The following is a 14,698-nucleotide window of genomic DNA, read 5'->3' as shown; positions in this document are numbered from 1 at the left end:
ACAGATAAAGAATGAGGGGAGAGAAAGAAAAAACAAAAGAAGGAAAGAAGGAAAGAAGGAGCATAATAAATATGGAGGCAGGATTTTACATTACATTTCAAATCAAATCAAATTGTATTTGTCACATACACATGGTTAGCAGATGTTAATGCGAGTGTAGCGAAATGCTTGTGCTTCTAGTTCTGACAATGCAGTAATAACCAACAAGTAATCTAACTAACAATTCCAAAACTACTGTCTTATACACAGTGTAAGGGGATAAAGAATATATACATAAAGATATATGGATGAGTGATGGTACAGAGCAGCATAGGCAAGATACAGTAGATGGTATCGAGTACAGTATATACATATGAGATGAGTATGTAAACAAAGTGGCATAGTTAAAGTGGCTAGTGACACATGTATTACATAAGGATGCAGTAGATGATATAGAGTACAGTATATACGTATACATATGAGATGAATAATGTAGGGTATGTAAACATTATATTAGGTAGCATTGTTTAAAGTGGCTAGTGATATATTTTACATCATTTCCCATCAATTCCCATTATTAAAGTGGCTGGAGTTGAGTCAGTGTGTTGGCAGCAGCCACTCAATGTTAGTGATGGCTGTTTAACAGTCTGATGGCATTGAGATAGATGTTTTTCAGTCTCTCGGTCCCAGCTTTGATGCACCTGTACTGACCTCGCCTTCTGGATGATAGCGGGGTGAACAGGCAGTGGCTCGGGTGGTTGTTGTCCTTGATGATCTTTATGGCCTTCCTGTAACATCGGGTGGTGTAGGTGCCCTGGAGGGCAGGTAGTTTGCCCCCGGTGATGCGTTGTGCAGACCTCACTACCCTCTGGAGAGCCTTACGGTTGTGGGCGGAGCAGTTGCCGTACCAGGCGGTGATACAGCCCGCCAGGATGCTCTCGATTGTGCATCTGTAGAAGTTTGTGAGTGCTTTTGGTGACAAGCCAAATTTCTTCAGTCTCCTGAGGTTGAAGAGGCGCTGCTGCGCCTTCTTCACGATGCTGACTGTGTGAGTGGACCAATTCAGTTTGTCTGTGATGTGTATGCCGAGGAACTTAAAACTTACTACCCTCTCCACTACTGTTCCATCGATGTGGATAGGGGGGTATTCCCTCTGCTGTTTCCTGAAGTCCACAATCATCTCCTTAGTTTTGTTGACGTTGAGTGTGAGGTTATTTTCCTGACACCACACTCCGAGGGCCCTCACCTCCTCCCTGTAGGCCATCTCGTCGTTGTTGGTAATCAAGCCTACCACTGTTGTGTCGTCCGCAAACTTGATGATTGAGTTGGAGGCGTGCGTGGCCACGCAGTCGTGGGTGAACAGGGAGTACAGGATAGGGCTCAGAACGCACCCTTGTGGGACCCCAGTGTTGAGGATCAGTGGGGTGGAGATGTTGTTGCCTACCCTCACCACCTGGGGGCGGCCCGTCAGGAAGTCCAGTACCCAGTTGCACAGGGCGGGGTCGAGACCCAGGGTCTCGAGCTTGATGACGAGCTTGGAGGGTACTATGGTGTTGAATGCCGAGCTGTAGTCGATGAACAGCATTCTCACATAGGTATTCCTCTTGTCCAGATGGGTTAGGGCAGTGTGCAGTGTGGTTGAGATTGCATCGTCTGTGGACCTATTTGGGCGGTAAGCAAATTGGAGTGGGTCTAGGGTGTCAGGTAGGGTGGAGGTGATATGGTCCTTGACTAGTCTCTCAAAGCACTTCATGATGACGGAAGTGAGTGCTACGGGGCGGTAGTCGTTTAGCTCAGTTACCTTAGCTTTATTGGGAACAGGAACAACGGTGGCCCTCTTGAAGCATGTGGGAACAGCAGACTGGTATAGGGATTGATTGAATATGTCCGTAAACACACCGGCCAGCTGGTCTGCGCATGCTCTGAGGGCGCGGCTAGGGATGCCGTCTGGGCCTGCAGCCTTACGAGGGTTAACACGTTTAAATGTTTTACTCAACTCGGCTGCAGTGAAGGAGAGTCCGCATGTTTTCGTTGCAGGCCGTGTCAGTGGCACTGTATTGTCCTCAAAGCGGGCAAAAAAGTTATTTAGTCTGCCTGGGAGCAAGACATCCTGGTCCGTGACTGGGCTGGTTTTCTTCTTGTAGTCCGTGATTGACTGTAGACCCTGCCACATACCTCTTGTGTCTGAGCCATTGAATTGAGATTCTACTTTGTCTCTATACTGACGCTTAGCTTGTTTGATAGCCTTGCGGAGGGAATAGCTGCACTGTTTGTATTCGGTCATGTTACCAGTCACCGTGCCCTGATTAAAAGCAGTGGTTCGCGCTTTCAGTTTCACGCGAATGCTGCCATCAATCCACGGTTTCTGGTTAGGGAATGTTTTAATCGTTGCTATGGGAACGACATCTTCAACGCACGTTCTAATGAACTCGCACACCGAATCAGCATATTCATCAATGTTGTTATCTGACGCAATACGAAACATATCCCAGTCCACGTGATGGAAGCAGTCTTGGAGTGTGGAATCAGCTTGGTCGGACCAGCGTTGGACAGACCTCAGCGTGGGAGCTTCTTGTTTTAGTTTCTGTCTGTAGGCAGGGATCAGCAAAATGGAGTCATGGTCAGCTTTTCCAAAAGGAGGGCGGGGCAGGGCCTTATATGCGTCGCGGAAGTTAGAATAACAATGATACAAGGTTTTTCCAGCCCTGGTTGCGCAATCGATATGCTGATACAATTTAGGGAGTCTTGTTTTCAGACTAGCCTTGTTAAAATCCCCAGCTATAATGAATGCAGCCTCAGGATGTATGGATTCCAGTTTGCAAAGAGTCAAATAAAGTTTGTTCAGAGCCATCGATGTGTCTGCTTGGGGGGGAATATATACGGCTGTGATTATAATCGAAGAGAATTCTCTTGGTAGATAATGCGGTCGACATTTGATTGTGAGGAATTCTAAAGCAGGTGAACAGAAGGATTTGAGTTCCTGTATGTTTCTGTGATCACACCACGTCTCGTTAGCCATAAGGCATACGCCCCCGCCCCTCTTCTTACCAGAAAGATGTTTGTTTAGCACACATCACAGTCGTAGTAAGTACCTTACTCCTCAATAAAGAAGTTATCAGCAAAGTCAGTTCTAGTTGGAAAAGAGGAACAGCGCGGCAGATAGCTTAGGGAAAAAGAGCATTGGGCCAGTAAACAGTAGGTCACTGGTTCAAATCCCAGAGCCGACCAAATGGAAAATCTGTTGATGGCCCCTTGCTAATTGCTCCTGTAAGTCGCACCGGATAAGAGCATCTGCTAAATGACAAAATTATATGAAAGATTCCTGGGTTCGCGCCCAGGCTCTGTCGTAACCGGCCGCAACCGGGAGGTCCGTGGGGCGACGCACAATTGGCCTAGCGTCTCCCGGGTTAGGGAGGGCTTGGTCGGTAGGGGTGTCCTTGTCTCATCGCGCACCAGTGACTCCTGTGGCGGGCTGGGCGCAGTGTGCGCTAACCAAGGTGGCCAGGTGCACGGTGTTTCCTCCGGCGCATTGGTGCGGCTGGCTTCCGGGTTGGATGCGTGCTGTGTTAAGAAGCAGTGCGGCTTGGTTGGGTTGTGTATCGGAGGACGCATGACTTTCAACCTTCGTCTCTCCCGAGCCCGTACGGGAGTTGTAGCGATGAGACAAGATAGTAGCTACTAAAACAATTGGATACCACGAAATTGGGGAGAAAAAGGGGTAAAATGCAAAAAAAAAACAAAAAAATTATATGAAAGATGGATAATAAGTATAGAGATATGAGTCCTCAACTGGCAGCTTCATTAAATAGTACCTGCGAAACACAAGTCTCAATGTCAACAGTGAAGAGGTGACTCTGGGATGCTGTCCTTCTAGGCAGAGTTGCAAAGAAAAAGACATATCTCAGACTGGCCAATAAAAATAAAAGATTAAGATGGGAAAAAGAACACAGACACTGGACAGAGGAACTCTGCCGAAAAGGCCAGTGTCGCCTCTTCACTGTTGTCATTGAGACTGGTGTTTTGCGGGTACTATTTAATGAAGCAGTTAAGGACTTGTGAGGCGTCTGTTTCTCAAACTAGACACTAATGTACTTGTCCTCTTGCTCAATTGTGCACCGGGGCATCCCACTCCTCTTTCTATTCTGGTTAGAGCCAGTTTGCGCTGTTCTGTGAAGGGAGTAGTACATAGCGTTGAACGAGATCTGCAGTTTCTTGGCAATTTCTCGCATGGAATAGCCTTCAAGAATAGAAGAATAGACAAGTTTCAGAAGAAAGTTATTTGTTTCTGGCCATTTTGAGCCTGTAAATGAACCCACAAATGCTGATGCTCCAGATACTCAACTAGTCTAAAGAAGGCCATTTTTTTACATCTTTAATCAGGACAACAGTTTTCAGCTCTGCTAACATAATTGAAAATGGGTTTTCTAATGATCACCTTTTAAAATGATAAACTTGCATTAGCTAACACAATGCACCTGTGGAACGGTCGTTAAGACACTAACAGCTTACAGACGGTAGGCAATTAAGGTCACAGTTATGAAAACGTAGGACACTAAAGAGGCCTTTCTACTGACTCTGAAAAACACCAAAAGAAAGATGCCCAGGGTCCCTGCTCATCTGTGTGAACGTGCCTTAGGCATGGTGCAAGGAGGCATGAGGACTGCAGATGTGGCCAGGGCAATAAATTGCAATGTCCTGCAATGTCCTCGCAAAGGCAGACCACATGTAACAACACCTGCATGTAACAACACCTGCATCCGAACATCACACCTGCGGGACAGGAACAGGATGGCAACAACAACTGTCCGCAATAGGCTGAGAGAGGCTGAACTGAGGGCTTGTAGGCCTGTTGTAAGGCAAGTCCTCACCAGACATCACCGGCAACAACATCGCCTATGGGCACAAACCCACCATCGCTGGACCAGACAGGACTGGCAAAAAGTGCTCTTCACTGACGAGTCGCGGTTTTGTCTTACCAGGGTTGATGGCCGGATTCGCGTTTATCGTCGAAGGAATGAGCGTTACGCCAAGGCCTGTACTATGGAGCGAGATGGATTTGGAGGTGGACAGTCCGTCATGGTCTGGGGCGGTGTGTCATAGCATCATCGGACTGAGCTTGTTGTCATTGCAGGCAATCTCAACGCTGTGCATTACAGGGAAGACATCCTCCCTCCTGCAGGCTCATCATGTAGGCTCCTGCAGGCTCACCCTCCATAATTGATTCAATTTGATCATAATAATTATTCACTTTACTTTACTCCATGTCATGACAATGCCACTAGCCATACTGCTCGTTCTGTGCGTGGTTTCCTGCGTGATTTCCTGCAATACAGGAATGTCAGTGTTCTGCCATGGCCAGCGAAGAGCCCGGATCTCAATCCCATTGAGCACATCTGGGACCTGTTGGATCGCAGGGTGAGAGCTAGGGCCATTCCACACAGAAATGTCTGGGAACTTGCAGGTGGTGCCTTGGTTGAAGAGTGGGGTAACATCTCACAGCAAGAACTGGCAAATGTGGTGCAGTCCATGAGGAGGAGATGCACTGCAGTACTTAATGCAGCTGGTGGCCACACCAGATACTGACTGTTACTTTTGATTTTGACCCCCCCCCCCCCCCCCCCCCCCCCCTTTGTTCAGGGACACATTATTCCATTTCTGTTAGTCACATGTCTGTGGAACTTGTTCAGTTTATGTCTCAGTTGATGAATCATGTTATGTTCATACAAATATTCACACATGTTAAGTTTTTTAATTAATTATTTAATTTTATTTAACCTTTATTTAACCTAGTAGGCCAGTTAAGAAAACAATTCTCATTTACAACTGCGACCTGGCCAAGATAAAGCAAAGCAGTGCGACAAAAACAACAACACAGCGTTACACATAAACAAACGTACAGTCAATAACACAAAATAAAAAATGTGAAAAATCTATGTACAGTATGTGCAAATGTAGAAGAGTAGGGAGGTAGGCAATAAATAGGCCTGAGAGGCAAAAATAATTACAATTTAGCATTAAATCTTGAGTGATAGATGTGCAGATGATGATGTGCAGTAGAGATCCTGGGGTGCAAAAGAGCAAGAAGATAAATAACAATATGGGGATGAGATAGTTGGGTGTGCTATTTACAGATTGGCTGTGTACAGGTACAGTGACCGGTAAGCTGCTCAGACAGCTGATGCTTAAAGTTAGAGAGGGAGTTAAGACTCCAGCTTCAGAGATTTTTGCAATTTGTTCCAGTCACTGGCAGCAGATAACTGGAAGGATAGGCGGCCAAAGGAAGTGTTGGCTTTGGGGATGACTAGTGCAATATACCTGCTGGAGCACATGCTACGGGTGGGTGTTGCTATGGTGACCAGTGAGCTGAGATAAGGCGGGACTTTAGCTAGCAAAGACTTATAGATGAGCTGGAGCCAGTGAGTTTGGCGATGGATATGTAGTGAGGGCCAGCCAACGAGAGCATACAGGTCGCAGTGGTGGGGCTTTGGTAATAAAATGCATGGCACTGTGATAGACTGCATCCAGTATGTTTAGTAGAGTGTTGGGGGCTATTTTGGAAATGGCATCGCCGAAGTCAAGGATCGGTAGGATAGTCAGTTTTACGAGGGTATGTTTGGCGGCATGAGTGAAGGAGGCCTTGTTGCAAAATAGGAAGCAGATTCTAGATTTAATTTTGGATTGGAGATGCTTAATATGAGTCTGGAAGGAGAGTTTACAGTCTAACCAGACACCTAGGTATTTGTAGTTGTCCACATATTCTAAGTCAGAACCGTTCAGAGTAGTGATGCTAGTCGGGCGGGAGGGTGCAGGTAGCAATTGGTTGAAGAGCATGCACTTAGTTTTACTAGCATTTAAAAACAGTTAAAGGACACGGAAGGAGTGTTGTATGGCATTGCAGCTCGTCTGGAGGTTAGGTGGTGTCCAAAGAAGGGCCAGATGTATACAGAATGGTGTCATCTGCGTAGAGGTGGATCAGAGAATCACCAGCAGCAAGCGCAACATCATTGATATATACAGAGAAAAGAGTCGGCCCGAGAATTGAACCCTGTGGCACCCCCATAGAGACTGACAGAAGTCCGGACAACAGGCTATCCGATTTGACACACTGAACTCTGTCTGAGAAGTGGTTGGTGAACCAGGCAAGACAGTCATTTGAGAAGCCAAGGGATTCGAGTTGGCCGATAAGAATGTGGTGATTGACAGAATTGAAAGCCTTGGCCAGGTCGATGAATACAGCTGCACAGTACTGTCTCTTATCGATGGCGGTTATGATATCGTTTAGGACCTTGAGCGTGGCTGAGGTGCACCCATGACCAGCTCAGAAACCAGATTGCATAGAGGAGAAGTTACGGTGGGATTCGAAATGGTCGCTTATCTGTTTGTTAACTTGGCTTTCGAAGACCTTAGAAAGGCAGGGTAGGATAGATATCGGTCTGTAACAGTTTGGGTCTAGAGTGTCACCCTTTGAAGAGGGGGATGACCGCAGCAGCTTTCCATTCTTTGGGGATCTCAGAATATGAGAGAGGTATTTTCTCTAGAGACACCATTTAAACCAGGTGAGGTCACCGCATATGTGGGAGGTGGAACAAAAGGGTTAGCTAAAGCATAGTGAGAAGGGCTGGAGGCTCTACAATGAAATAAGACAAAAATTACTAATGAAAACAGCAATAGACAAGGCATATTGACATTAGGGAGAGGCATGTGTACCCGAGTGATCATAGGGTCCAGTGAGTAGCTAGGCAAGCTGGAGGCACGGCGATTCAGAAAGCTAGCAGGCCCGGGGCTAGCAGCAGGCTAGCAGATGGGCATCAGGGGAAGGTCGCAACAGGAGTCTGTTGAAACCCCCTCAGACGGTTACGTCGGTAGACCAGTCATGAAGGATCGGCGGGGCTCCGTGTCAGCAGCAAAGGATCCAGGCCAATTGGCAAAATAGGTCATTGGAGCCCAGGGATTGCTTGATGGAATCTCTTCGGCTAGCCGGGAGATGGGCCTAGTTCAAGGCTAGCCCCAGTCTAACTGGTGCTTTCTTTGGGACAGAGACATTAGACGGAGTAAAGGTTCAGACCTTGCAGTAGGAATCCGGAGATGTGGTAGAGAAAAACAGTCCGATATGCTCTGGGTAAATATCGCGCTGTGCAGGCTGGCAGGAGTTGCCTGGGTTGAGGCAGCCAGTCCGGGACTAGCTAGTAGCTAGTTAGCTGGCTAGCAGGAGAGTATGTTCAGTCCGTAGATGGAAAATGAGATTTAAAAAATAATACAAATAATTACGACATATATACGAAGAAAAACGATATACAGTGCCTTGCGAAAGTATTCGGCCCCCTTGAACTTTGCGACCTTTTGCCACATTTCAGGCTTCAAACATAAAGATATAAAATTGTATTTTTTTGTGAAGAATCAACAACAAGTGGGACACAATCATGAAGTGGAACGACATTTATTGGATATTTCAAACTTTTTTAACAAATCAAAAACTGAAAAATTGGGCGTGCAAAATTATTCAGCCCCCTTAAGTTAAATATTTTGTAGCGCCACCTTTTGCTGCGATTACAGCTGTAAGTCGCTTGGGGTATGTCTCTATCAGTTTTGCACATCGAGAGACTGACATTTTTTCTCATTCCTCCTTGCAAAACAGCTCAAGCTCAGTGAGGTTGGATGGAGAGCATTTGTGAACAGCAGTTTTCAGTTCTTTCCACAGATTCTCGATTGGATTCAGGTCTGGACTTTGACTTGGCCATTCTAACACCTGGATATGTTTATTTTTGAACCATTCCATTGTAGATTTTGCTTTATGTTTTGGATCATTGTCTTGTTGGAAGACAAATCTCCGTCCCAGTCTCAGGTCTTTTGCAGACTCCATCAGGTTTTCTTCCAGAATGGTCCTGTATTTGGCTCCATCCATCTTCCCATCAATTTTAACCATCTTCCCTGTCCCTGCTGAAGAAAAGCAGGCCCAAACCATGATGCTGCCACCACCATGTTTGACAGTGGGGATGGTGTGTTCAGCTGTGTTGCTTTTACGCCAAACATAACGTTTTGCATTGTTGCCAAAAAGTTCAATTTTGGTTTCATCTGACCAGAGCACCTTCTTCCACATGTTTGGTGTGTCTCCCAGGTGGCTTGTGGCAAACTTTAACCAACACTTTTTATGGATATCTTTAAGAAATGGCTTTCTTCTTGCCACTCTTCCATAAAGGCCAGATTTATGCAATATACGACTGATTGTTGTCCTATGGACAGAGTCTCCCACCTCAGCTGTAGATCTCTGCAGTTCATCCAGAGTGATCATGGGCCTCTTGGCTGCATCTCTGATCAGTTTTCTCCTTGTATGAGCTGAAAGTTTAGAGGGACGGCCAGGTCTTGGTAGATTTGCAGTGGTCTGATACTCCTTCCATTTCAATATTATCGCTTGCACAGTGCTCCTTGGGATGTTTAAAGCTTGGGAAATCTTTTTGTATCCAAATCCGGCTTTAAACTTCTTCACAACAGTATCTCGGACCTGCCTGGTGTGTTCCTTGTTCTTCATGATGCTCTCTGCGCTTTTAACGGACCTCTGAGACTATCACAGTGCAGGTGCATTTATACGGAGACTTGATTACACACAGGTGGATTGTATTTATCATCATTAGTCATTTAGGTCAACATTGGATCATTCAGAGATCCTCACTGAACTTCTGGGGAGAGTTTGCTGCACTGAAAGTAAAGGGGCTGAATAATTTTGCACACCCAATTTTTCAGTTTTTGATTTGTTAAAACAGTTTGAAATATCCAATAAATGTCGTTCCACTTCATGATTGTGTCCCACTTGTTGTTGATTCTTCACAAAAAAATACAGTTTTATATCTTTATGTTTGAAGCCTGAAATGTGGCAAAAGGTCGCAAAGTTCAAGGGGCCGAATACTTTCGCAAGGCACTGTATACAAGGGTCGGGACAAGACAATCAAAACAGACATCCCCACTGCTATGCCATCTTGGATAAGTTTGCTGAAAATAAATGCAGTTGAGTTTATATATATATATATATATACATACATACAGTACCAGTCAAAAGTTTGGACACACCTACTCATTCAAGGGTTTTTCTTTATTTTGACTATTTCTACATTGTAGAATAATAGTGATGATATCAAAACTATGGAAAAAAACGCATATGGAATCATGTAGTAAAAAAAGTGTTAAACAAATCAAAGTAGATTTTATACTTGAGATCCTTCAAAGTAGCCACCCTTTGCCTTGATGACAGCTTTGCACAATCTTGGCATTCTCTCAACCAGCTTCATGAGGAATGCCTGGAATGCATTTCAATTAACAGGTGTGCCTTGTTAAAAGTTAATTTGTGGAATTTCTTTCTTTCTTAATGCGTTTGAGCCTATCAGTTGTGTTGTGACAAGGTATGTGTTATGCAGAAGATAGCCTTATTTGGTAAAAGACCAAGTCCATAATATGTCAAGAACAGTTCAAATCAGCAAAGAGAAACGACAGTCCATCGTTGCTTTAAAACATGAAGTCAATTCGTAAAATGTCAAGAACTTTTCATATTTCTTTAAGTGCAGTTGCAAAAACCATCAAGCGCTATGATGAAACTGGCTCACATGAGGATCGCCACAGGAAAGGAAGACCCAGAGTTACCTTTTCTGCAGAGTGTAAGTTCATTTGTATTAACTGCACCTCAGATTGCAGTCCAAATAAATAATTCATAGAATTCAAGCAAGAGACGCATCTTAACATCAACTGTTCAGAGGAATTGCTGCAAAGAATACTAAAGGACACCAATAATAATAAGAGACTTGCTTGGTCCAAGAAACACAAGCAATGGACATTAGACTGGTGGAAATCTGTCCTTTGGCCTGATGAGTCCAAATTTGAGATTTTTGGTTCCAACCACAGAGTCTTTGTGAGACGCAGAGTAGGTGAACGGATGATCTCCATAAGTGTGGTTCCCACCGTGAAGCAAGGAGGAGGAGGTGTGATGGTGTGGGGTGCTTTGCTGGTGGAACTGTCTGTGACTTATTTAGAATTCAAGGCACACTTAACCAGCATGGCTACCACAGCATTTTGCAGTGATACACCATCCCATCTGGTTTGCGGTTAGTGGGACTCATCATTCATTTTTCAACAGAACAATGATCCAACACACCTCCAGGCTGTGTAAGGGCTATTTGACCAAGGAGAGCGATGGAGTGCAGCATCAGGTGACCTGGCCTAAACAATCACCCGACCTCAACCCAGTTGAGATGGTTTGGGATGAGTTGGACCGCAGAGTGAAGGAAAAGCAACCAACAAGTGCTGAGCATATGTGGGAACTCCTTCAGGACTGTTGGAAAAGCATTCCTCATGAAGCTGGTTGAGAGAACGCCAAGAGTGTGCAAAGCTGGCATCAAGGTAAAGGGTGGAGAAGAATCTCAAATCTAAAATATATTTTGATTTGTTTAACACTTTTTCAGTTACTACATTATTCCATATGTGTTATTTCATAGTTTTGATGTCTTCACTATTATTCTACAATGTAGAAAATAGTAAGAATAAAGAAAAACCTTGAGTAGGTGTGTCCAAACCATTGACTGGTACTGTATATATAGTGTGAGCGGACCAAGTAATTGGGCGTCACTCTAAAGCGGGAAGGTGGAATAAACGAGTCAGGAGTAGGTTTTCTTGATTGAACACAGTTCTCTATTGAGGCCATTTGGTCAACACAAGCACTCCAACATAATCAATGAAAATCTTCCAAGGAAAACATACATCTTCTTCTCCAGATGAAATAGGAACACAATATGATTATCTTTAAACTACAACAAAAAGTCACGGGACTGTCACCGTCTTAGTGGTTCTTCCTGGATAGCTCCTCTCTCTCGGTGGCCATCTTCCAGAGATAGTTTCCCCCCCCCTCTCTGCTGGTTCCATTCTCTCTCTTATAGGGGAAGGAGAGTATGTCATTAGTACCGTCAGCTGTGCTTAATTGCCTCTGGTTACCTTGTCTCCCATGCCTTGTTGGGCTATTATCCATGAGCCCAGCCTGCCCTCTGGTGGTCCTTCCACAATAGCTAAGGTCAAGTATTTTATTTCAGTCACTGATCTGGAGAAAGTTATACATGCTTTTATTTGCTCACACTTAGATTACGTAACTTTTTGCATACATGTCTCAGTCAGAAATCACTCAATCGTCTACAGATAGTTGCAGAAAGCTGCAGCTAGGCTTTTAACAGGCACCATAAAACGTAACCATATCACACCTATTTTAGCTTCTCTACATTGGCTACCAGTCATGTTTAAAATAGATTTTAAAATGTTACTAATCACGTTTAAGGCTTGGTTTAGCCCCATCCTATATCTCTGATTTGTATCTCTCTACGAGCCAGGACGCAGCCTGAGATCTTCTGGCAGGGAACAGTTGACCCTTCCAAAGTCTAGGGTGAAAACTAAAGTAGACTGGGAATTTGCAATTAGGGCCCGTAGACTTTGGAATGGTCTACCAGAGGAGATCAGGATTGCAGCTTCAGTGCCTCTTTTAAAATCCCTGCTGAAGACACACTTTTAGAAAGATGCTTTTAATGTACAATTTCAATGTATGATTTTAGTTCTCCTTACTCCTGTCTTAGTTTTTTGTAGTACTTTTATATATGTTTTATTGTTTTATTATTTATTGTTTTATTATGTGAAGCACTTGAAAAGCGCTGTACACAAAGTTATTATTATTTTGATAAGGATGATGATGATGATGATGATGATGATGATGATAATAATATTCATCATCATCTTAAGCAGCGCTTGGAACCGGTTCAGGGAACAGAACTAAAAACTGGAAAAGAAAGACATTTTTCAAGGAATAGAATCAGAACCGTTAAAAAAATGAATATGGGAACAGGTTAATAACGTTCTTGCTTCCCTGCTTTTTCCCCCAGTTCCACATAAAATATAACAAAGCGCCTATGCAAAGCCCTCCCTTTGTCGATCAGAAACCTCTTCCAATGTCTGCCTGACAGCTGAAAATCTTTGCCAGTGTGTGTGCATGTAGGCTACCTGCACCTCCCCTCCAAAGCATAACTGTAGCCTACTGACATTACAAATGTGATTCAGAAGATAGGGAAAGAGATTTTTAATTAGAGAAGGATGGATTAACTTTTTCAATGCTAATTGTGTAGTTAGGACATTTCACATTGGATTTATTAACTACAAAAACGTAAGACGTGTTTTTAATTCTGGTACCGCTTTGTACACACATGCTTCTTAGCTTGCTAGCTAGCTCTGGACCAGCGTTAAGCCAACTCTGAAGTCAAAGACATTCAAAGTTCTTCCAAAGAAGCCGCTCCTCCGTAGGTATAATTCTGTGGGCCTAATTCAGATAATGTATGTAATCACAAGATTCCCAGCGCTTCAAGACAACCCTCCTCTACCTTCTCGCTCTCTCCACACCAGCAACATTTCTGTTGCATCTCATGCCCTACACTTGTCTTTCCATCACCCAACTAAACAACTCACTGAGCTATAATTTGCCTGCTCCATAGCAAGCTGCTCAGCACTGCATGATTGGTAAAGTAATTTAATGTTGAGCTTAATGCAAAAACAATAATGATTTCAGAGGTTTAAAAAGGAACAGCAAGGAACTATATAAACCGGTAATTTTTTGGGGTTCAAACTTTATTTTGCTGGTAGGAACAGTGGAACAGAACGCAAAAAATAAGGGTTATTTTCAGAACGAGACAAATGGAAAATTATTTTGGTTCCAACCCTTGATCTTAAGACTTACGTCTTAAAATGGCTACTAGATGGTGGTAATGACCTGGCAAATACAGCTGGTGCTCTCATGCATGGTTGAGTGTTGCCTGCCTCGAAGCAAGCATAGAAGGCATTTAGCTCATCTGGTAGGCTCGTGTCACTGGGCAGCTCGCAGCTGGTTTGCCCTTTGTAATCCATGTATTGACGCTTTGCTTCTTAGGTGGTTCGTCAGAGGGAGTAGCGGGATTTCCTATAAGCGTTCGGATTAGTGTCCCGCTTCTTGAAAGCGGAATCTCTAGCTTTTAGCTCAGTGCAAATGTTTCCTGTAATCCATGGCTTCTGGATATGTACTGTACGTACAATCACCACAGGGACAACGTCGTCGATGTACTTATTAATGAAGCCGTTGACTGATGTGGTGAAGTCCTCAATGCCAACGGATGAATACCGGAACATATTCCAGTCTGTGCTAGCGAAATAACTACCATATTGAGTGCGTCACTGGTAATTCCTGTTTGAGTTTTTGCTTTTAAGTAGGAATCAGGAGGATAGAGCTTTATGGTCAGATCTGCCAAATGGAGGGGGAGCTTTGTATTATTTTCTTTGTGTGGAGTAAAGGTGAACTACAGTTTTTTAAACAGGTTAACACTCACAAGACTGCAGGGCCAGACGGATTACCTAGACACGTACTCAGAGCATGTGCTGATCAGCTGGGAGACCTCTGCTTTAATTAGACATACCGTACGTTCATTTCACTAATTCATGTCCAGTTGCACAGGTGACATGCTGGTAGAAATGAGGTACAACGGATTTCAGTTTTCCTGCATTAAAATCACCTGCCGCTAGGAGTGCTGCCTCTGGGTGAGCATTTTCTTGTTTGCTTCTGGCCCCATGTACTTACTGTGTACTTAGTGGCAGCATCAGTTTGTGGTGGTAAATAGACAGCTCTGATTAATATAGGTGAAAATTATCTTGCCAAATAGTATGATCTACTGCTTATCATGAG

This window comes from Oncorhynchus mykiss, chromosome 16 (assembly GCF_057628025.1).
Source record: "Oncorhynchus mykiss isolate SJ-2025 chromosome 16, ASM5762802v1, whole genome shotgun sequence".
NCBI lineage: Eukaryota > Metazoa > Chordata > Actinopteri > Salmoniformes > Salmonidae > Oncorhynchus > Oncorhynchus mykiss.
This window is presented reverse-complemented; position numbering follows the sequence as displayed.